The 23784-nt window shown below is 39.1% G+C and overlaps 1 long non-coding RNA gene, 13 other non-coding genes and 1 pseudogene across 14 annotated transcripts; all 15 read right to left on the reverse strand.

Annotated features, from left to right (window-relative positions):
- On the reverse strand, nt 1–141 carry LOC128518231 (U4 spliceosomal RNA). Its single transcript, XR_008357689.1, has one exon. It is a non-coding gene; the product is annotated as a U4 spliceosomal RNA (small nuclear RNA).
- Nucleotides 142–796: 655 nt separating this feature from the next.
- Nucleotides 797–937, reverse strand: LOC128518123 (U4 spliceosomal RNA). Its single transcript, XR_008357585.1, has one exon. It is a non-coding gene; the product is annotated as a U4 spliceosomal RNA (small nuclear RNA).
- A 1220-nt stretch (nt 938–2157) lies between these two features.
- LOC128518143 (uncharacterized) lies at nt 2158–2289 on the reverse strand (annotated as a pseudogene).
- A 657-nt stretch (nt 2290–2946) lies between these two features.
- On the reverse strand, nt 2947–3087 carry LOC128518124 (U4 spliceosomal RNA). The gene has a single exon (XR_008357586.1). It is a non-coding gene; the product is annotated as a U4 spliceosomal RNA (small nuclear RNA).
- A 1220-nt stretch (nt 3088–4307) lies between these two features.
- LOC128518232 (U4 spliceosomal RNA) lies at nt 4308–4448 on the reverse strand. Its single transcript, XR_008357690.1, has one exon. It is a non-coding gene; the product is annotated as a U4 spliceosomal RNA (small nuclear RNA).
- Nucleotides 4449–5105: 657 nt separating this feature from the next.
- Nucleotides 5106–5246, reverse strand: LOC128518125 (U4 spliceosomal RNA). Its single transcript, XR_008357587.1, has one exon. It is a non-coding gene; the product is annotated as a U4 spliceosomal RNA (small nuclear RNA).
- A 1220-nt stretch (nt 5247–6466) lies between these two features.
- Nucleotides 6467–6607, reverse strand: LOC128518233 (U4 spliceosomal RNA). Its single transcript, XR_008357691.1, has one exon. It is a non-coding gene; the product is annotated as a U4 spliceosomal RNA (small nuclear RNA).
- A 657-nt stretch (nt 6608–7264) lies between these two features.
- Nucleotides 7265–7405, reverse strand: LOC128518126 (U4 spliceosomal RNA). The gene has a single exon (XR_008357588.1). It is a non-coding gene; the product is annotated as a U4 spliceosomal RNA (small nuclear RNA).
- Nucleotides 7406–8625: 1220 nt separating this feature from the next.
- LOC128518234 (U4 spliceosomal RNA) lies at nt 8626–8766 on the reverse strand. The gene has a single exon (XR_008357692.1). It is a non-coding gene; the product is annotated as a U4 spliceosomal RNA (small nuclear RNA).
- A 657-nt stretch (nt 8767–9423) lies between these two features.
- LOC128518127 (U4 spliceosomal RNA) lies at nt 9424–9564 on the reverse strand. The gene has a single exon (XR_008357589.1). It is a non-coding gene; the product is annotated as a U4 spliceosomal RNA (small nuclear RNA).
- Nucleotides 9565–10784: 1220 nt separating this feature from the next.
- Nucleotides 10785–10925, reverse strand: LOC128518235 (U4 spliceosomal RNA). Its single transcript, XR_008357693.1, has one exon. It is a non-coding gene; the product is annotated as a U4 spliceosomal RNA (small nuclear RNA).
- A 657-nt stretch (nt 10926–11582) lies between these two features.
- Nucleotides 11583–11723, reverse strand: LOC128518128 (U4 spliceosomal RNA). The gene has a single exon (XR_008357590.1). It is a non-coding gene; the product is annotated as a U4 spliceosomal RNA (small nuclear RNA).
- A 1220-nt stretch (nt 11724–12943) lies between these two features.
- Nucleotides 12944–13084, reverse strand: LOC128518236 (U4 spliceosomal RNA). The gene has a single exon (XR_008357694.1). It is a non-coding gene; the product is annotated as a U4 spliceosomal RNA (small nuclear RNA).
- Nucleotides 13085–13741: 657 nt separating this feature from the next.
- Nucleotides 13742–13882, reverse strand: LOC128518129 (U4 spliceosomal RNA). Its single transcript, XR_008357591.1, has one exon. It is a non-coding gene; the product is annotated as a U4 spliceosomal RNA (small nuclear RNA).
- A 759-nt stretch (nt 13883–14641) lies between these two features.
- LOC128515732 (uncharacterized) lies at nt 14642–16736 on the reverse strand. Its single transcript, XR_008356699.1, has 3 exons — nt 15755–16736; nt 15377–15423; nt 14642–15193 (listed from the first exon to the last, which is right to left on the reverse strand). It is a non-coding gene; the product is annotated as an uncharacterized LOC128515732 (long non-coding RNA).
- Between the last annotated feature and the right edge of the window lie 7048 nt (nt 16737–23784).

Consider the following 23784-nt stretch of genomic DNA (forward strand, 5'->3'; position numbering starts at 1 on the left):
TCCTGTTAAAGACCATCAAAAATTGCCACGGCTGACTATCTTTCAAGTCATCCAGGCGGGGTATTGGGTAAAGTTTTCAACTAGCAATGATCGCGCCTCGGATTAACCTCATAAGCTACGATATTGCCTCTGCGCAAGGATAGGGACTGCGGCTCAACGACACATGCCAACATTCACAAAAGAGACAGTCCAGGATGGTAAACACAAAACTACATGGCTCAGGTGGTAACATGTCAATCACTCATGAAATCATTCGACTGAGCTTAGACTTTCAATATTGTTACCGATAACAAAACATTTAGCAAATCTTCTGAAAAACATACATGGAGTAACCTACGTGGAATGAAATAGAAATAAAATGTTTCCGCTCCAGTAGCAAAAGGGGCGTGGTTAAACACGACAGGCACATCTGGAGACGAAATTGGTGGTACCCTTCCACTGACCGAAGAAGAGCTCACAATGCTAACGGAGGTCACTTGAAATCGAAATGCTATAAATAATTTAATGAACAAAGAGTGATGTTATTCAGACATTGCGTTTGAACTGTTTCAACTAAAGACAATGAAATATTGTCAGAACATGTGCATGGGAGCCTAGAAAAGATAGAACATAATTTCACCATAGGCACATGTTGAATTAGTGTGTTTTGCAACTAGCATATCATACGCATTCATGAAACAAACCTGAAAAAGAGGTAGCTGCACTGTCTACATTTATCAACGCGTTCTGAAACGAAACACCTTGAAGTGCGCTGACAAATTAAGCAACCAATCTTCCTTTAACAGATCTTAAAGGGTCTCGTCAGAGACCAACAAAAATTGCCACGGCTGACTATCTTTCAAGTCATCCAGGCGGGGTATTGGGTAAAGTTTTCAACTAGCAATGATCGCGCCTCGGATTAACCTCATAAGCTACGATATTGCCTCTGCGAAAGAATAAAGATCGCGGCCGCAACGACACGTGCTCACATTCACAAAAGTGACACTCCGGGATGGTAACACAAAACCACATAGCTCAAGCGGTAATATGCCAACCACTCATAAAATCATTCGACTCATAGCTCAAGCTTAGACTTTCAATATTGAGACCAATACTTTTCAAACATGTCGAGTATGATACATGGAATGGAATAGAAATAAGTCTCTTCCTATTTAGCTGTTCCAGCATGAAGGAGCGGAGGTAAAAACACCTGTGGACGAATTTGGTTGTACACTTCCACTGAATGAAGACAAACCCACAATGCCCAGTAAAGTCACAGGTACACCTGTGCACACATTTCGTGGTACCTTTCCAATGAACGTAGAAAACCCCACAATGCTCACCGAAATCACTTGAAATAATTGAATGAACCAAGTAATGGAAATTAGACATTGCTTTTGAATTTTGATACGACTGACAAATTTCAACAATGAAAACTGCTCGGACACCTTGCTTGGTATACGCCCAGGGAAAAAGGTCGATAATTTGACCAGAAGGACATGTTCAATTGTAGCGTGTTTTGCAATTGGCATCACAGGTGTGCATGCTCAATCTTGTAATCATTTAGACAGCCATTTTACATGATTAAAAAGTCCCATGCCGTAGGAGAAAAATTAAATTCACGTTGAACGGAAAGCTCATACGAACGGAAACAGCTACCAACGACGTCCAGAAGTTCAAGGTGATCTTCAAGCTTAAGCCTCTGTACGTTTACATTCGCAAAAAAATGTTTTTTTAAAGAAACATCATTGTAACGACCGTGAAACGAGAAGGAGGCGCGTTTATGTTCTGGGACTGCTTTGCTGCGTCTGGCACGGATCGTGTTGGATCTTCAGCGAGTACGTTCAAAACTATACATTAACAATTCATTCTGAAGCATAACACAAATGCTAAACAAACGGCATTAAACATAACGAGCCATTGCTATCAGCTCGGACAAATTAAACAATCGCTCTTCCTACCTTGAAAATGTGATTCGACTGTGCTTACACATCCAATATTGTGAGCGAGAACAAAACATTCTCCAAATGTTCTGAAAAACATGTCGAGTAATCGACATGGAATGAAAATCTTTATTAATAACAATGCGTTCGGGAACGGAACAACCACCAAAATATGCAATTATTACCAGCTCCGACGAATTAAGCAACCAATCTTTTTTTAACAGATCTTAAAGGGTCCTGTTAAAGACCATCAAAAATTGCCTATCTTTCAAGTCATCCAGGCGGGGTATTGGGTAAAGTTTTCAACTAGCAATGATCGCGCCTCGGATTAACCTCATAAGCTACGATATTGCCTCTGCGCAAGGATAGGGACTGCGGCTCAACGACACATGCCAACATTCACAAAAGAGACAGTCCAGGATGGTAAACACAAAACTACATGGCTCAGGTGGTAACATGTCAATCACTCATGAAATCATTCGACTGAGCTTAGACTTTCAATATTGTTACCGATAACAAAACATTTAGCAAATCTTCTGAAAAACATACATGGAGTAACCTACGTGGAATGAAATAGAAATAAAATGTTTCCGCTCCAGTAGCAAAAGGGGCGTGGTTAAACACGACAGGCACATCTGGAGACGAAATTGGTGGTACCCTTCCACTGACCGAAGAAGAGCCCACAATGCTAACGGAGGTCACTTGAAATCGAAATGCTATAAATAATTTAATGAACAAAGAGTGATGTTATTCAGACATTGCGTTTGAACTGTGTTTCAACTAAAGACAATGAAATATTGTCAGAACATGTGCATGGGAGCCTAGAAAAGATAGAACATAATTTCACCATAGGCACATGTTGAATTAGTGTGTTTTGCAACTAGCATATCATACGCATTCATGAAACAAACCTGAAAAAGAGGTAGCTGCACTGTCTACATTTATCAACGCGTTCTGAAACGAAACACCTTGAAGTGCGCTGACAAATTAAGCAACCAATCTTCCTTTAACAGATCTTAAAGGGTCTCGTCAGAGACCAACAAAAATTGCCACGGCTGACTATCTTTCAAGTCATCCAGGCGGGGTATTGGGTAAAGTTTTCAACTAGCAATGATCGCGCCTCGGATTAACCTCATAAGCTACGATATTGCCTCTGCGAAAGAATAAAGATCGCGGCCGCAACGACACGTGCCCACATTCACAAAAGTGACACTCCGGGATGGTAACACAAAACCACATAGCTCAAGCGGTAATATGCCAACCACTCATAAAATCATTCGACTCATAGCTCAAGCTTAGACTTTCAATATTGAGACCAATACTTTTCAAACATGTCGAGTATGATACATGGAATGGAATAGAAATAAGTCTCTTCCTATTTAGCTGTTCCAGCATGAAGGAGCGGAGGTAAAAACACCTGTGGACGAATTTGGTTGTACACTTCCACTGAATGAAGACAAACCCACAATGCCCAGTAAAGTCACAGGTACACCTGTGCACACATTTCGTGGTACCTTTCCAATGAACGTAGAAAACCCCACAATGCTCACCGAAATCACTTGAAATAATTGAATGAACCAAGTAATGGAAATTAGACATTGCTTTTGAATTTTGATACGACTGACAAATTTCAACAATGAAAACTGCTCGGACACCTTGCTTGGTATACGCCCAGGGAAAAAGGTCGATAATTTGACCAGAAGGACATGTTCAATTGTAGCGTGTTTTGCAATTGGCATCACAGGTGTGCATGCTCAATCTTGTAATCATTTAGACAGCCATTTTACATGATTAAAAAGTCCCATGCCGTAGGAGAAAAATTAAATTCACGTTGAACGGAAAGCTCATACGAACGGAAACAGCTACCAACGACGTCCAGAAGTTCAAGGTGATCTTCAAGCTTAAGCCTCTGTACGTTTACATTCGCAAAAAAATGTTTTTTTAAAGAAACATCATTGTAACGACCGTGAAACGAGAAGGAGGCGCGTTTATGTTCTGGGACTGCTTTGCTGCGTCTGGCACGGATCGTGTTGGATCTTCAGCGAGTACGTTCAAAACTATACATTAACAATTCATTCTGAAGCATAACACAAATGCTAAACAAACGGCATTAAACATAACGAGCCATTGCTATCAGCTCGGACAAATTAAACAATCGCTCTTCCTACCTTGAAAATGTGATTCGACTGTGCTTACACATCCAATATTGTGAGCGAGAACAAAACATTCTCCAAATGTTCTAAAAAACATGTCGAGTAATCGACATGGAATGAAAATCTTTATTAATAACAATGCGTTCGGGAACGGAACAACCACCAAAATATGCAATTATTACCAGCTCCGACGAATTAAGCAACCAATCTTTTTTTAACAGATCTTAAAGGGTCCTGTTAAAGACCATCAAAAATTGCCACGGCTGACTATCTTTCAAGTCATCCAGGCGGGGTATTGGGTAAAGTTTTCAACTAGCAATGATCGCGCCTCGGATTAACCTCATAAGCTACGATATTGCCTCTGCGCAAGGATAGGGACTGCGGCTCAACGACACATGCCAACATTCACAAAAGAGACAGTCCAGGATGGTAAACACAAAACTACATGGCTCAGGTGGTAACATGTCAATCACTCATGAAATCATTCGACTGAGCTTAGACTTTCAATATTGTTACCGATAACAAAACATTTAGCAAATCTTCTGAAAAACATACATGGAGTAACCTACGTGGAATGAAATAGAAATAAAATGTTTCCGCTCCAGTAGCAAAAGGGGCGTGGTTAAACACGACAGGCACATCTGGAGACGAAATTGGTGGTACCCTTCCACTGACCGAAGAAGAGCCCACAATGCTAACGGAGGTCACTTGAAATCGAAATGCTATAAATAATTTAATGAACAAAGAGTGATGTTATTCAGACATTGCGTTTGAACTGTGTTTCAACTAAAGACAATGAAATATTGTCAGAACATGTGCATGGGAGCCTAGAAAAGATAGAACATAATTTCACCATAGGCACATGTTGAATTAGTGTGTTTTGCAACTAGCATATCATACGCATTCATGAAACAAACCTGAAAAAGAGGTAGCTGCACTGTCTACATTTATCAACGCGTTCTGAAACGAAACACCTTGAAGTGCGCTGACAAATTAAGCAACCAATCTTCCCTTAACAGATCTTAAAGGGTCTCGTCAGAGACCAACAAAAATTGCCACGGCTGACTATCTTTCAAGTCATCCAGGCGGGGTATTGGGTAAAGTTTTCAACTAGCAATGATCGCGCCTCGGATTAACCTCATAAGCTACGATATTGCCTCTGCGAAAGAATAAAGATCGCGGCCGCAACGACACGTGCCCACATTCACAAAAGTGACACTCCGGGATGGTAACACAAAACCACATAGCTCAAGCGGTAATATGCCAACCACTCATAAAATCATTCGACTCATAGCTCAAGCTTAGACTTTCAATATTGAGACCAATACTTTTCAAACATGTCGAGTATGATACATGGAATGGAATAGAAATAAGTCTCTTCCTATTTAGCTGTTCCAGCATGAAGGAGCGGAGGTAAAAACACCTGTGGACGAATTTGGTTGTACACTTCCACTGAATGAAGACAAACCCACAATGCCCAGTAAAGTCACAGGTACACCTGTGCACACATTTCGTGGTACCTTTCCAATGAACGTAGAAAACCCCACAATGCTCACCGAAATCACTTGAAATAATTGAATGAACCAAGTAATGGAAATTAGACATTGCTTTTGAATTTTGATACGACTGACAAATTTCAACAATGAAAACTGCTCGGACACCTTGCTTGGTATACGCCCAGGGAAAAAGGTCGATAATTTGACCAGAAGGACATGTTCAATTGTAGCGTGTTTTGCAATTGGCATCACAGGTGTGCATGCTCAATCTTGTAATCATTTAGACAGCCATTTTACATGATTAAAAAGTCCCATGCCGTAGGAGAAAAATTAAATTCACGTTGAACGGAAAGCTCATACGAACGGAAACAGCTACCAACGACGTCCAGAAGTTCAAGGTGATCTTCAAGCTTAAGCCTCTGTACGTTTACATTCGCAAAAAAATGTTTTTTTAAAGAAACATCATTGTAACGACCGTGAAACGAGAAGGAGGCGCGTTTATGTTCTGGGACTGCTTTGCTGCGTCTGGCACGGATCGTGTTGGATCTTCAGCGAGTACGTTCAAAACTATACATTAACAATTCATTCTGAAGCATAACACAAATGCTAAACAAACGGCATTAAACATAACGAGCCATTGCTATCAGCTCGGACAAATTAAACAATCGCTCTTCCTACCTTGAAAATGTGATTCGACTGTGCTTACACATCCAATATTGTGAGCGAGAACAAAACATTCTCCAAATGTTCTGAAAAACATGTCGAGTAATCGACATGGAATGAAAATCTTTATTAATAACAATGCGTTCGGGAACGGAACAACCACCAAAATATGCAATTATTACCAGCTCCGACGAATTAAGCAACCAATCTTTTTTTAACAGATCTTAAAGGGTCCTGTTAAAGACCATCAAAAATTGCCACGGCTGACTATCTTTCAAGTCATCCAGGCGGGGTATTGGGTAAAGTTTTCAACTAGCAATGATCGCGCCTCGGATTAACCTCATAAGCTACGATATTGCCTCTGCGCAAGGATAGGGACTGCGGCTCAACGACACATGCCAACATTCACAAAAGAGACAGTCCAGGATGGTAAACACAAAACTACATGGCTCAGGTGGTAACATGTCAATCACTCATGAAATCATTCGACTGAGCTTAGACTTTCAATATTGTTACCGATAACAAAACATTTAGCAAATCTTCTGAAAAACATACATGGAGTAACCTACGTGGAATGAAATAGAAATAAAATGTTTCCGCTCCAGTAGCAAAAGGGGCGTGGTTAAACACGACAGGCACATCTGGAGACGAAATTGGTGGTACCCTTCCACTGACCGAAGAAGAGCCCACAATGCTAACGGAGGTCACTTGAAATCGAAATGCTATAAATAATTTAATGAACAAAGAGTGATGTTATTCAGACATTGCGTTTGAACTGTGTTTCAACTAAAGACAATGAAATATTGTCAGAACATGTGCATGGGAGCCTAGAAAAGATAGAACATAATTTCACCATAGGCACATGTTGAATTAGTGTGTTTTGCAACTAGCATATCATACGCATTCATGAAACAAACCTGAAAAAGAGGTAGCTGCACTGTCTACATTTATCAACGCGTTCTGAAACGAAACACCTTGAAGTGCGCGGACAAATTAAGCAACCAATCTTCCTTTAACAGATCTTAAAGGGTCTCGTCAGAGACCAACAAAAATTGCCACGGCTGACTATCTTTCAAGTCATCCAGGCGGGGTATTGGGTAAAGTTTTCAACTAGCAATGATCGCGCCTCGGATTAACCTCATAAGCTACGATATTGCCTCTGCGAAAGAATAAAGATCGCGGCCGCAACGACACGTGCCCACATTCACAAAAGTGACACTCCGGGATGGTAACACAAAACCACATAGCTCAAGCGGTAATATGCCAACCACTCATAAAATCATTCGACTCATAGCTCAAGCTTAGACTTTCAATATTGAGACCAATACTTTTCAAACATGTCGAGTATGATACATGGAATGGAATAGAAATAAGTCTCCTCCTATTTAGCTGTTCCAGCATGAAGGAGCGGAGGTAAAAACACCTGTGGACGAATTTGGTTGTACACTTCCACTGAATGAAGACAAACCCACAATGCCCAGTAAAGTCACAGGTACACCTGTGCACACATTTCGTGGTACCTTTCCAATGAACGTAGAAAACCCCACAATGCTCACTGAAATCACTTGAAATAATTGAATGAACCAAGTAATGGAAATTAGACATTGCTTTTGAATTTTGATACGACTGACAAATTTCAACAATGAAAACTGCTCGGACACCTTGCTTGGTATACGCCCAGGGAAAAAGGTCGATAATTTGACCAGAAGGACATGTTCAATTGTAGCGTGTTTTGCAATTGGCATCACAGGTGTGCATGCTCAATCTTGTAATCATTTAGACAGCCATTTTACATGATTAAAAAGTCCCATGCCGTAGGAGAAAAATTAAATTCACGTTGAACGGAAAGCTCATACGAACGGAAACAGCTACCAACGACGTCCAGAAGTTCAAGGTGATCTTCAAGCTTAAGCCTCTGTACGTTTACATTCGCAAAAAAATGTTTTTTTAAAGAAACATCATTGTAACGACCGTGAAACGAGAAGGAGGCGCGTTTATGTTCTGGGACTGCTTTGCTGCGTCTGGCACGGATCGTGTTGGATCTTCAGCGAGTACGTTCAAAACTATACATTAACAATTCGTTCTGAAGCATAACACAAATGCTAAACAAACGGCATTAAACATAACGAGCCATTGCTATCAGCTCGGACAAATTAAACAATCGCTCTTCCTACCTTGAAAATGTGATTCGACTGTGCTTACACATCCAATATTGTGAGCGAGAACAAAACATTCTCCAAATGTTCTAAAAAACATGTCGAGTAATCGACATGGAATGAAAATCTTTATTAATAACAATGCGTTCGGGAACGGAACAACCACCAAAATATGCAATTATTACCAGCTCCGACGAATTAAGCAACCAATCTTTTTTTAACAGATCTTAAAGGGTCCTGTTAAAGACCATCAAAAATTGCCACGGCTGACTATCTTTCAAGTCATCCAGGCGGGGTATTGGGTAAAGTTTTCAACTAGCAATGATCGCGCCTCGGATTAACCTCATAAGCTACGATATTGCCTCTGCGCAAGGATAGGGACTGCGGCTCAACGACACATGCCAACATTCACAAAAGAGACAGTCCAGGATGGTAAACACAAAACTACATGGCTCAGGTGGTAACATGTCAATCACTCATGAAATCATTCGACTGAGCTTAGACTTTCAATATTGTTACCGATAACAAAACATTTAGCAAATCTTCTGAAAAACATACATGGAGTAACCTACGTGGAATGAAATAGAAATAAAATGTTTCCGCTCCAGTAGCAAAAGGGGCGTGGCTAAACACGACAGGCACATCTGGAGACGAAATTGGTGGTACCCTTCCACTGACCGAAGAAGAGCCCACAATGCTAACGGAGGTCACTTGAAATCGAAATGCTATAAATAATTTAATGAACAAAGAGTGATGTTATTCAGACATTGCGTTTGAACTGTGTTTCAACTAAAGACAATGAAATATTGTCAGAACATGTGCATGGGAGCCTAGAAAAGATAGAACATAATTTCACCATAGGCACATGTTGAATTAGTGTGTTTTGCAACTAGCATATCATACGCATTCATGAAACAAACCTGAAAAAGAGGTAGCTGCACTGTCTACATTTATCAACGCGTTCTGAAACGAAACACCTTGAAGTGCGCTGACAAATTAAGCAACCAATCTTCCTTTAACAGATCTTAAAGGGTCTCGTCAGAGACCAACAAAAATTGCCACGGCTGACTATCTTTCAAGTCATCCAGGCGGGGTATTGGGTAAAGTTTTCAACTAGCAATGATCGCGCCTCGGATTAACCTCATAAGCTACGATATTGCCTCTGCGAAAGAATAAAGATCGCGGCCGCAACGACACGTGCCCACATTCACAAAAGTGACACTCCGGGATGGTAACACAAAACCACATAGCTCAAGCGGTAATATGCCAACCACTCATAAAATCATTCGACTCATAGCTCAAGCTTAGACTTTCAATATTGAGACCAATACTTTTCAAACATGTCGAGTATGATACATGGAATGGAATAGAAATAAGTCTCCTCCTATTTAGCTGTTCCAGCATGAAGGAGCGGAGGTAAAAACACCTGTGGACGAATTTGGTTGTACACTTCCACTGAATGAAGACAAACCCACAATGCCCAGTAAAGTCACAGGTACACCTGTGCACACATTTCGTGGTACCTTTCCAATGAACGTAGAAAACCCCACAATGCTCACTGAAATCACTTGAAATAATTGAATGAACCAAGTAATGGAAATTAGACATTGCTTTTGAATTTTGATACGACTGACAAATTTCAACAATGAAAACTGCTCGGACACCTTGCTTGGTATACGCCCAGGGAAAAAGGTCGATAATTTGACCAGAAGGACATGTTCAATTGTAGCGTGTTTTGCAATTGGCATCACAGGTGTGCATGCTCAATCTTGTAATCATTTAGACAGCCATTTTACATGATTAAAAAGTCCCATGCCGTAGGAGAAAAATTAAATTCACGTTGAACGGAAAGCTCATACGAACGGAAACAGCTACCAACGACGTCCAGAAGTTCAAGGTGATCTTCAAGCTTAAGCCTCTGTACGTTTACATTCGCAAAAAAATGTTTTTTTAAAGAAACATCATTGTAACGACCGTGAAACGAGAAGGAGGCGCGTTTATGTTCTGGGACTGCTTTGCTGCGTCTGGCACGGATCGTGTTGGATCTTCAGCGAGTACGTTCAAAACTATACATTAACAATTCGTTCTGAAGCATAACACAAATGCTAAACAAACGGCATTAAACATAACGAGCCATTGCTATCAGCTCGGACAAATTAAACAATCGCTCTTCCTACCTTGAAAATGTGATTCGACTGTGCTTACACATCCAATATTGTGAGCGAGAACAAAACATTCTCCAAATGTTCTAAAAAACATGTCGAGTAATCGACATGGAATGAAAATCTTTATTAATAACAATGCGTTCGGGAACGGAACAACCACCAAAATATGCAATTATTACCAGCTCCGACGAATTAAGCAACCAATCTTTTTTTAACAGATCTTAAAGGGTCCTGTTAAAGACCATCAAAAATTGCCACGGCTGACTATCTTTCAAGTCATCCAGGCGGGGTATTGGGTAAAGTTTTCAACTAGCAATGATCGCGCCTCGGATTAACCTCATCAGCTACGATATTGCCTCTGCGCAAGGATAGGGACTGCGGCTCAACGACACATGCCAACATTCACAAAAGAGACAGTCCAGGATGGTAAACACAAAACTACATGGCTCAGGTGGTAACATGTCAATCACTCATGAAATCATTCGACTGAGCTTAGACTTTCAATATTGTTACCGATAACAAAACATTTAGCAAATCTTCTGAAAAACATACATGGAGTAACCTACGTGGAATGAAATAGAAATAAAATGTTTCCGCTCCAGTAGCAAAAGGGGCGTGGCTAAACACGACAGGCACATCTGGAGACGAAATTGGTGGTACCCTTCCACTGACCGAAGAAGAGCCCACAATGCTAACGGAGGTCACTTGAAATCGAAATGCTATAAATAATTTAATGAACAAAGAGTGATGTTATTCAGACATTGCGTTTGAACTGTGTTTCAACTAAAGACAATGAAATATTGTCAGAACATGTGCATGGGAGCCTAGAAAAGATAGAACATAATTTCACCATAGGCACATGTTGAATTAGTGTGTTTTGCAACTAGCATATCATACGCATTCATGAAACAAACCTGAAAAAGAGGTAGCTGCACTGTCTACATTTATCAACGCGTTCTGAAACGAAACACCTTGAAGTGCGCTGACAAATTAAGCAACCAATCTTCCTTTAACAGATCTTAAAGGGTCTCGTCAGAGACCAACAAAAATTGCCACGGCTGACTATCTTTCAAGTCATCCAGGCGGGGTATTGGGTAAAGTTTTCAACTAGCAATGATCGCGCCTCGGATTAACCTCATAAGCTACGATATTGCCTCTGCGAAAGAATAAAGATCGCGGCCGCAACGACACGTGCCCACATTCACAAAAGTGACACTCCGGGATGGTAACACAAAACCACATAGCTCAAGCGGTAATATGCCAACCACTCATAAAATCATTCGACTCATAGCTCAAGCTTAGACTTTCAATATTGAGACCAATACTTTTCAAACATGTCGAGTATGATACATGGAATGGAATAGAAATAAGTCTCCTCCTATTTAGCTGTTCCAGCATGAAGGAGCGGAGGTAAAAACACCTGTGGACGAATTTGGTTGTACACTTCCACTGAATGAAGACAAACCCACAATGCCCAGTAAAGTCACAGGTACACCTGTGCACACATTTCGTGGTACCTTTCCAATGAACGTAGAAAACCCCACAATGCTCACTGAAATCACTTGAAATAATTGAATGAACCAAGTAATGGAAATTAGACATTGCTTTTGAATTTTGATACGACTGACAAATTTCAACAATGAAAACTGCTCGGACACCTTGCTTGGTATACGCCCAGGGAAAAAGGTCGATAATTTGACCAGAAGGACATGTTCAATTGTAGCGTGTTTTGCAATTGGCATCACAGGTGTGCATGCTCAATCTTGTAATCATTTAGACAGCCATTTTACATGATTAAAAAGTCCCATGCCGTAGGAGAAAAATTAAATTCACGTTGAACGGAAAGCTCATACGAACGGAAACAGCTACCAACGACGTCCAGAAGTTCAAGGTGATCTTCAAGCTTAAGCCTCTGTACGTTTACATTCGCAAAAAAATGTTTTTTTAAAGAAACATCATTGTAACGACCGTGAAACGAGAAGGAGGCGCGTTTATGTTCTGGGACTGCTTTGCTGCGTCTGGCACGGATCGTGTTGGATCTTCAGCGAGTACGTTCAAAACTATACATTAACAATTCGTTCTGAAGCATAACACAAATGCTAAACAAACGGCATTAAACATAACGAGCCATTGCTATCAGCTCGGACAAATTAAACAATCGCTCTTCCTACCTTGAAAATGTGATTCGACTGTGCTTACACATCCAATATTGTGAGCGAGAACAAAACATTCTCCAAATGTTCTAAAAAACATGTCGAGTAATCGACATGGAATGAAAATCTTTATTAATAACAATGCGTTCGGGAACGGAACAACCACCAAAATATGCAATTATTACCAGCTCCGACGAATTAAGCAACCAATCTTTTTTTAACAGATCTTAAAGGGTCCTGTTAAAGACCATCAAAAATTGCCACGGCTGACTATCTTTCAAGTCATCCAGGCGGGGTATTGGGTAAAGTTTTCAACTAGCAATGATCGCGCCTCGGATTAACCTCATCAGCTACGATATTGCCTCTGCGCAAGGATAGGGACTGCGGCTCAACGACACATGCCAACATTCACAAAAGAGACAGTCCAGGATGGTAAACACAAAACTACATGGCTCAGGTGGTAACATGTCAATCACTCATGAAATCATTCGACTGAGCTTAGACTTTCAATATTGTTACCGATAACAAAACATTTAGCAAATCTTCTGAAAAACATACATGGAGTAACCTACGTGGAATGAAATAGAAATAAAATGTTTCCGCTCCAGTAGCAAAAGGGGCGTGGCTAAACACGACAGGCACATCTGGAGACGAAATTGGTGGTACCCTTCCACTGACCGAAGAAGAGCCCACAATGCTAACGGAGGTCACTTGAAATCGAAATGCTATAAATAATTTAATGAACAAAGAGTGATGTTATTCAGACATTGCGTTTGAACTGTGTTTCAACTAAAGACAATGAAATATTGTCAGAACATGTGCATGGGAGCCTAGAAAAGATAGAACATAATTTCACCATAGGCACATGTTGAATTAGTGTGTTTTGCAACTAGCATATCATACGCATTCATGAAACAAACCTGAAAAAGAGGTAGCTGCACTGTCTACATTTATCAACGCGTTCTGAAACGAAACACCTTGAAGTGCGCTGACAAATTAAGCAACCAATCTTCCTTTAACAAATCTTAAAAGGTCTCGTCAGAGACCAACAAAAATTGCCACGGCTGACTATCTTTCAAGTCATCCAGGCGGGGTATTGGGTAAAGTTTTCAACTAGCAATGATCGCGCCTCGGATTAACCTCATAAGCTACGATATTGCCTCTGCGAAAGAATAAAGATCGCGGCCGCAACGACACGTGCCCACATTCACAAAAGTGACACTCCGGGATGGTAACACAAAACCACATAGCTCAAGCGGTAATATGCCAATCCCTCATAAAATCATTCGACTCATAGCTCAAGCTTAGACTTTCAATATTGAGACCAATACTTTTCAAACATGTCGAGTATGATACATGGAATGAAATAGAAATAAATCTCTTCCTATTCAGTTGTCCCAGCATGAAGGAGCGGAGGTAAAAACACCTGTGGACGAATTTGGTTGTACACTTCCACTGAATGAAGACAAACCCACAATGCCCAGTAAAGTCACAGGTACACCTGTGTACACATTTCGTGGTACCTTTCCAATGAACGTAGAAAACCCCACAATGCTCACTGAAATCACTTGAAATAATTGAATGAACCAAGTAATGGAAATTAGACATTGCTTTTGAATTTTGATACGACTGACAAATTTCAACAATGAAAACTGCTCGGACACCTTGCTTGGTACACTCTAAAAAATAAAACTGTGCTGTACTCAATTTTTTTGGTGAAACATTTTTACACTTAAAAATATTGAGTAAATATAAAAAAATATAAAAATCATGTAAAATATACTTCATTAATTGAGTACAAGTCAGTAAAAAAATTAAGCAGACCTGAATAACTATATTTAGTACAATGATGTACAAAATTGAGTAAATGTAATGAAAATTAGAAGTTAATGTAAAGTGAAAATGAGTAAAATAATTGAGTAGATATAATTGAAATGGAAGGTAGAAGATACTGAAAATTATACTATTATTTAATAAACAAATGTGCTACATTTACTAAATATTTTAACTGAATGAAAGAAACAATACACACATTTTCATTTTAATTAAACATTTATTTGCCAAATTTGACAAGACATGAAGTCTAAACTCAACCTGGTTTACTTTGCAAATGACATGTAACAAGATCATAAACAAAGAGCTGAATTTATGTTATTAGTAAACAGTTTCAGAAACAATACTCCTGCCACAAGTATTATACAGTTAACACATGGAAAGTAGACTTTTGTATTAGAATCTAATGAGTCACATTTTACATCTGAAAGATTGTACACCTTCACACTTCAGTTTCCTGCAAACTGTGGGATCCATACAAATGTGTGTGCAGACCTTCTCAGGTCTTAAAGAAGCAATGACAGTCTAAATGAAGACAGGACACTAAATATCCATGACCAACAGTACCATGCTTCACTCGGTAATGATCGAAATTCCTTTTGATGATACGACAAATGCACACAGTTTACACCGCCATCCCATAAACTGGCACCTGAAAAAGGAACAATAGTATACAAGTAAGTACAAGTGTGACTGTTAATATAAAGTCTACCAGACTGGTAAAATAGTACTTCCGTTCAAATACAAACTTTTTGGACTAATAGTATATTTCTATCTTTGATTCAATGGTTACACATTTAATACTTCTGTAACATTTAAAAAAGTTGACATTTACCTCCTGTTTTATCTCTATTCAACTTCTCTTCATTAGTGGTGTTGGTGCTGTGAAAGAGATATAGAAAATATATAACATGTTTCACACAAACACACACTCACACAAAATCAATCAGTTTTAGGTTATTTTACTTACATATCAGAACATACATAATGTTTCACTTCAATATTTTAATTTCATATTACTTTCTCCCAATTCTAATTCTGAGAGAAATGTTGTATTTTCACTAAATCTTTATATTTCATAGCTTTAGTTACTAGTACAGTACTTAGCACATTTATTTTATAACATCTGCCGCTGCGTGCTCAGTGTTAAATCATGATAAAAATACTCATATACAGTAACGGATAAAACAGTACCAGTGTCCGGACACTGCACCTCATTTCTGCTGTTTAAACCGGATTTGTTCTGAGTTTCTTCCTTAAAGTGTCGGAGTGACCGAGCAGACTCGCGGTTCAGTGTGTAATGTTACACATGCGGTAATTATTTGAACATGCTAGTTTTATATCCTCGCCACAGTGGCGGTTGGCTGCGCAAAATCACCGCATTTGGCGGGAGAAATTCAAATATTGCGGCACAACCGCCGCCGGTTACACAGAGAAACCCGGAAAAAACCCGGACATGCACGCGCTGCTGCTCGGTGTTAAATCTCTCCTTTTACACCAGAGTTTAAGTGTCTGTATTAAACGCGCTTTAGCTGAGCAGTTTGGTGGTTGGAACAAACAAGCTAAATCACTATGAACCCCAGGACTGGCCTGTTGCTAGCTATCGTTAGCTCTGGAGCTCGGCTGTGACAGGATTCAGAACAGTAACTCACACCCTATAAAGTTGTGTGTGCAGGCAGACAGAGTCATTATTACAGTAACTTGTGTTGGCTGTTTACTCACCAGGATTTGTAAGGAATGTTCCAGAATGTTCCAGGTGCTTCATGTCCATTCTCACATCCTCACAGCCTTCTTGTCTCTGATGTTACACCAGACTTCCCATGAGCACTTGCACAGGGCAATTTACTCAATTATTTAAGTTTTTGTTGTTAAAAATAAAGAATATTGAGTTGGAATAATTTATAATTGTAGTTCTTGAAACTAATCAGTACAATTACTCCATTAACAGATATTTTGATTGAAATGTATCAAAAAATATTAAGTGCATGTTAAAAATATAATTCAGTTAGTCAAATACTGATTTTTACTAGTGAAGTAAACTTAAATTATAGTGTAAATTTAAGACAAAATGAATAATTGTTTTTTTAGGCATTTATTTTGATTTGTCTAACTCAAACAATCATGTATGTGACTTTTAGAGATTTTATTAAGGTAACATAACTTTTTTATAACTGTGAAATTTACAAGGCCACAGAATCATTTTTTAGAGTGTATACGCCCAGGGAAAAAGGTCGATAATTTGACCAGAAGGACATGTTCAATTGTAGCGTGTTTTGCAATGGGCATCAAAGGTGTGCATGCTCAATCTTGTAATCATCCCATGCCGTAGGAGAAAAATCAAATTCACGTTGAACGGAAAGCTCATACGAACGGCAACCAAACAGCTACCGACGACGTCCAGAAATTTAAGGTGATTTCCAAGCTTAAGCCTCATCAATATCCGTGGCTGTTTGAATAAAATGAGAAGATGAGCCAGGACTTGAAATCATTTATTTAAAAAAACAACAACTCACGAACAAGCTAAACATGACAGGTAACGCTGTAAAAAAAAAAGTGATGGTACTTTTCATATTTTAATAAGTTTAAGGCCATGTCCACACACTGAAAAAAATATCCAGCCTGATCTACTTAAAAAAATTAGGGTAACTTTTTGCATCAGATAATTATGTAGTTCAAGCAAGACTATTCTTAGTATTTACTACTTACATTTCTTTATGTAACAAATATTTTTTGCTAGTAAAGTCTACTTAATTTTTTCTAGTTAAGTCTATTTAATTTCGCAAGTAAATCCTACTTAATTTAATAATTTCCCATGTCATTCTTTTGTGTTCATGCTACTTAACTTTAAGAGTTTCAAATATGTATTTTTAATTGAAATTTAACTATTTTTTTAAGTTTCCACATTACTTGGAGTGGGGCCTACTTTGTTTTATTTTTAAATGTCCTAGTCTCATTTTAAAGTTATATATACTCGCATTATCTAGTTAGGCATTTCTTATATGTTATAGTTAAAATACTAGTTGTGTAATTTTGTACTTTGAAATGCAACTTCATCCAGCACAAAACTTGAAGTAAGAACCACCCTAAAAAATACTGGGTAAATATTGCTGGGTTAATTTAACCCAGCAAAATTGGTTATTTGTTTAACCCAGCAAGATGGGTTAAATATTCAACCTAAATGCTAAGTCACATTTAACTATAATGCTGGGTTAATTTTACCCAGCAAAATGGGTTATTTGTTTATAGTGAATCAGTAAAAAAAAAACTTCCAAGTTTTGCAAACCATACATATATGCAATAAACATCATACTATTAAATGTTCCTAGAAAAAATATTTATTTTTCAAAAGCACAAGAACAGATAATCAACAGCAACATCATTACCATACTATTACTCACAAGGGCAGAATGGAGTAATTGCACAAATCGCTGAGGCAGCTTCTACAGAGCAGGATCTCTGTGACTCCAAATATCTTTTTTGCAGAACAAAACTATCCAGCCCTGGTCTCATTTTAACATACAAACACTGTCTATGACTTTTCAAGTAGGCCTCGCTATTTCATAGCAACATTACAAAAAGTCCTATACAGGAGCACACCCCATTGGATAGTTATTGTCAAAAATATAAAATGCCTTTAAGCACACATCAACCGCCCCAAGTAGTGTGCATTGCTCCAGAGCCTGTCCCATCAGAATGACGAATGCCTAAGAGCAGCGCTGGTCATTTTCTCCCAACGTCAGGATGTAGGGGTACGGCCTTGACCCTTCAGCCTGCTGGAGGTATTTCACCATGTTGGTTCCAACCTTAGAAAGAAAAAAAAATGAAAGAAAGTAAACAATTTTGTTGAATAGCAAGGATTAAACTGAATAAAACTATTATTTTAGTGTGTAATAGGATTGATACTAAATAAAAAATGACAAAGCTGTCCAATAAGATAGGGTATAGGTAACCTGAAACAAAAACACGGAGAGAGCTACTACCAAAAATAAAACAGCAAAATAAGCATGGCTTTTAGGATAAAGTCTTTTTATATGTCAGACTAGTTGATCTTGTGGTCTGCGTTGATTTTAAGCTAATTACCGAAAAAAATGTCATAGCTGGGGTCATACTGGCACAGTCACCCAAATATTAATACTTCCATCTAGTAGTTACCTGTTCAGCTGTGGTACTTTTTCCTGTAGTTGGCGCGTTGACTAGTTAATTTAGCCTGAGTCACAGGCAACTTTGGTTAAAGAGGGCTATCTGGTTAGCTTACATGCAATTACTGGTGATACATTTGCATACTTATCAAAGGGGGAAAGGTGTAAAATATTGTTATACCTCAGGAGAAATTTGACCGCGGAGTAAATTACTAACTAGTGAAAAACGGGAGGTTAGCAGGTGTGTATATTTGTGAGAGGGTCAGTGTTTTGTAACACCCCAGCATTTTATTCTCACAAGCAGTGAGATTAATAAAGTTCTAATCTTAATGTGTTTGCTAACGCTAGTAACCTAACTAAATGCCTGCGTCATGCTAGCACTACAGTTAACGGTTTAGCGTTCATTCATCACTTCAGCATCTTCGTCACTCCGCAAACATTCTACAGCGAAAGATAAAAAGCTCAGACATCTTATCCGTTTCTTTCACACACAGCTGGGGTCATTTGGCTAACTATAGCAGCTAAATTATCTTACCTCAGACCAGCCTGAAAGTTTAAGTGTAACCGTAACACGGTAACAGTAATAAATGTCACATATAGTAATAATTTTTTAGTCATATGTGACTTAGGTGAGTGAACATGTGTATACAGACCTTGTATTTAACGCCATTTTCCCTTAAATGCCCGAGGAGGATGAACCGTCATCAGCGGTGTGGGAGCTGAAGAGAGACACGAAGCTCTGACTGACAGCCGCTGAATCAACCGGTGAACTTTGGGGGGGACCTACTTCAACCCAGCAGCTGGGTTACACAAAAACTACCCAACTCTCTGTAAATAACCCAGAAAAATTACCCAAGAGCGGCAACCCAGCGTTTGGATAGAAAAAACAACCCGTTAAAACTTTTTACACACGAGGTGAACATAATGCTCCAAAGAGTTGTTTCCTACCGCAACGAGGCTTTGGTATACTTTTAATTTGATACGGGGTTTCCCATGCTTTTTCCATGGGGAGGCAGTTTTATTTAAACAGAGTTAAATGAACAAGATTATTGCTTGTTGTGTGTGTCCACTTAAAAAGATTGTCAGGGATTACGTAAAAAATATATGTTAAGGAAAAAATGCACATTGTCTTGTATTCTTAACAAATGCAGATTAAGTTCTAACTTAAATATATTTATGTAAACGTACAAACGATTATTTATTGTTGAATACACAGATTTAATTATGCTACATTTACAACATCTCAGATTCATTTTTTTCAGTCCACGTAGCCGGGTATGTTATTTAATTTTTTAAACGGATGTTTTTCTACTCATTTCTTTAAAATAATTCTGTCCACACGACCTACTTTTTAGAACTTTGTCCATACAAAAACGCAAAACACCCCGTTAAGTGCTTTTCGCAGCAGCCCTAATCAACAGTGGGCCAATCTGAAGCCAAAGTCGTCAGTTTTGTAGAAGTCTGACGGGACGGGTCTCGGCCAAAATCTCCGTCGTTAATGAGAATGGAGAATGGCATCATCGACACACACACTTCTACAGGCACGGGCTTTTACAAAGAGCCGGTGATGACATTTCTGACTTCTGATTGGTCCCCTGTTGATAACAGAGCTCATAACAGCACATATCAGGGCTTTTAGCACTTTCATGTCGACAAAGACATTGTAGCGTTTTTACGCCGGGAAGAATGCTGGAGAGACGAGTGAGCTTATTTGCTACCCAATGCAATGGCTGGGAGTACTTTATTAAGCACACAGCATGTAAGGCATGAGCAGCACCTTCACTCAGGAGTCTACACCCAATTCAGCACTAGCTTAAACTGGAGCATATTTCACACGTCAAACACACAACAGGGCCGAAGTCACTAACCCAAACACCTTTCCCCATCATGGTGAACACACCGACATTCCCGCAAAGCATGCTGGTCGTCAGCCGCCGCCCCGCCCACGCCACGATATTTTTGAATCGTAGGTCGTTCGGAGGTTAGTACTGTCGCCTTGCACCTCCAGGGTCCGGGCTCGATTCCCGTTTCTATGTGCATGGAGTTTGGACTGTGGGAGGAAACCCACCAAGCACGGGGAGAACATGCAAAGATATGCAGGTTAGGCTAATTGCCATTCCCAAATTGCCTGTAGTGTGTAAATGGTTGTGTGTGTATGTCTGTGTGCCCTGCCACGGATTGGCACCCAGTCCATGGTGTACCCTGCCTCCTGCCCTAAGTCTCCTGGGATAGGCTCCAGGTCCCCGTGACCCTGAATAAAGGATAGAAGATAAGTGAGTGCGGTAGTGTGGACAGAATTATTTTTGTTAAAAAAAAAACCTGGCTACGTGTGAACATGGCCTAAGTTTAAACTTCATCACAGACCGAGGCTGTTTGAGCAAAATGGAAAGACGAGACAGGAGGACATGTAAGCTACTTTTTAAAATCACCAGACTGTAATGTGTCCTATTAATCTAAAATGTAATAAGTTAAATGATCTTAAATATTTTGAGGCAACCTATTGCCGTACTTAAGGGGTTTATTAAATTTTAGAACAGCAACATACGAGCAAACAAGATCCTTACAGAGCTTAGAGTTTAAATTGCACACTGCGTGAATTGAGAAGACCTTTTATTCCAATAATTTAGTCCAATAAATAAAACACAAAAAAGAGCAAATACTAGACTTCTCTGTGAACTGCAGGCAGTATACAGACCAACAAACCATGTATCTTATGTACATGATCTATCACAGTAGCATGCAAAAATGCCCCTTTTGCTTGACATCATTTCTGTCCCAGATAGCCCATTTGGGCCAATGTTGGGCCAAAGGCAATGCAAGGCAAGTTGTTCACAGTTAAGCACAATGAATTTTACATTTATTATTTAGAAAACATACACTGAGTAGGATATATAGTTTTTTCAATGTTATTTATGTACTAGATTGGTAACCAACCCTCATATAAACTCCTGATGTGATATGCATCAAGACAGCCTACTGCACAAAGCTAAACAAAATTTTGCTCATGTCGGGTCAACAATGCTATCTGGGGTCTTACGTGGCCAGCTGGTTTGTCAATCTTAGAATCTTGTCTTTTAACTTTTTCTTACCCAAGCTCAACAGAATCTGTTGAATAAAATGGAAGTTGTTGACTATATACTTAGGGTAGTTTAAGTGCAGTGCATATGTCCTATAGATGGTACAGGCTTAACGGCAGGTTAGCCCTAACATATAATATTGTCCATAACAACAATTTTCTCCAAGATAATTCCCACAGAGGATGGATTGAGTTGGATGCTATGTTACATTTTCCTGTTCAAAACAGAGGATTCCAATTGGCACATGGCTGTATGAGTCCTCATCATCAGTAGCCTAGACATACAACTTAATGTATTATTACTAGTTAAAAATATATTTTTGCCAAATATAATTAGTATATTTTGGTAATGTGCATCTTTACCAAGATAAAACAAAACAATTATCCACATAAACCTCTGAGCAACCAGCCACCCTCACAGGGTCATCTTCTTGAGGTAAAATGAAAACTGACTAATAAAAATTGACCTTATAATTGGATTTAAAAAATGGAATATTAATTTATTTAACACAATATGTAGGCTATATTTAAGAGTTTTAAATTACAGTTCATATTTGGAAGTATTTACATTTTTATCCTTGCCTGCTTCAGAAAAAGACATCTGATGGCACTAGTCTGGATTGCAGTAACAGCAGAGGCAATATTTCAATGAGCTGAGGTCCATGGTAATCAAGAGACCAGAACTTCTGTTTCAGGTTTTTCCCAATTTCTTGGTACACCTGAAACACAAACATTAAATCCGATTTTTTTTTTTTTGTAGAACAATCATTTACTACTTTTGCTTTTACAAAAAGAGTGCCCCATCTTGTCTTGTTATGTATATTAATATATGTCCATTTTACAAAATTGCATTTTTTTTTCATTTCATCTGCCATCAGCTGTCTAGTAGGACGGTAGCATCATGTCCATTAGGTAAATTAGGCAGGTAATGCATGTCCCCTTCCCTTTGTATATAAGCATTATTTTAGTATTCACAGCATTAATATGCACTATTTGGTTAAATTCAGTGTGGTCTGAACACTAGCCTGCTGAAAGGATCATGTCTGCTTAATAGTCAATTCCATCAATACAGATTATGCAACAAGAACTGCTGATGTCCTAGGAAGTTTCTGATTAAGTGCTCTCTGAATGTTCCCTGATAAAGAAGTAACCAACACAGATGTAACCTTTGCCATCTCAATGTGTGGCTTGTGGAAAGAATTGCAGTCTAAATAGTAGCTGACAGTTTTATAATGTGCAGGCTGCTCAAAACTTCAAGAATCTTCCTATGACTCTTGCCATGAGACAACATAGCGCTCATGTTTCCCTTTAAAGAGCGTCGTCCCCACATTACAAAGGGTACAGTATACTTTAAAAAGCTGATGGTAATGCTCTAGATAATGGTGTTTGGGTCAGAGCCTAAATTGTGAAAATATAGACTGAAGAAGCTCTCTATGCTCTGCCACTTTGTATTCAAGGATGTAAATTGACTCAGTTTTGTGGTTACACAGCGAATTTACCTACGTATGTCCTTGGGGAACATAATTATCTCCCGTGTGTCAACCCCCTTACATAAGGGGGTCATAAATGGAATGTCCAATAAGAAGAGGAAGCAGAGGCACCAGTTCTCATGAGCATTTCTTCCTATTGTGCCCTTGGTAAAGAAACCCTTTCCTAGTGTGGGCAATCAGTTTTGTCGGTAAATGAGTATGGAAATGATCTGATAATTTCATTTATGTACCTTCGAGTGATGTATTTTTTTTTTGCCGTCAGGTCTGCAATACAAATAAACAAATCAATAGGGACTATGCCTTCCAAAACATCATTTAGAAAATAACCACCTGTAACATATAACCTCCAGGGTCCAGGTTTGAAACCCAGACAGGCTTAATTCCCATCTCTGTGTGCATGGAGTTTGCATGTTCTCCCCCATGCTTGTTGGGTTTCCTCCGGGTACTCCGGTTATTATTATTAATTATTATTATTACAGTGATCAGTGCATATTTGTATGTGTGTGATATGGTGTGATGTGGTCACCTGCAGCCTCTT

Source organism: Clarias gariepinus, chromosome 2 (genome assembly GCF_024256425.1).
Source record: "Clarias gariepinus isolate MV-2021 ecotype Netherlands chromosome 2, CGAR_prim_01v2, whole genome shotgun sequence".
Lineage (NCBI taxonomy): Eukaryota > Metazoa > Chordata > Actinopteri > Siluriformes > Clariidae > Clarias > Clarias gariepinus.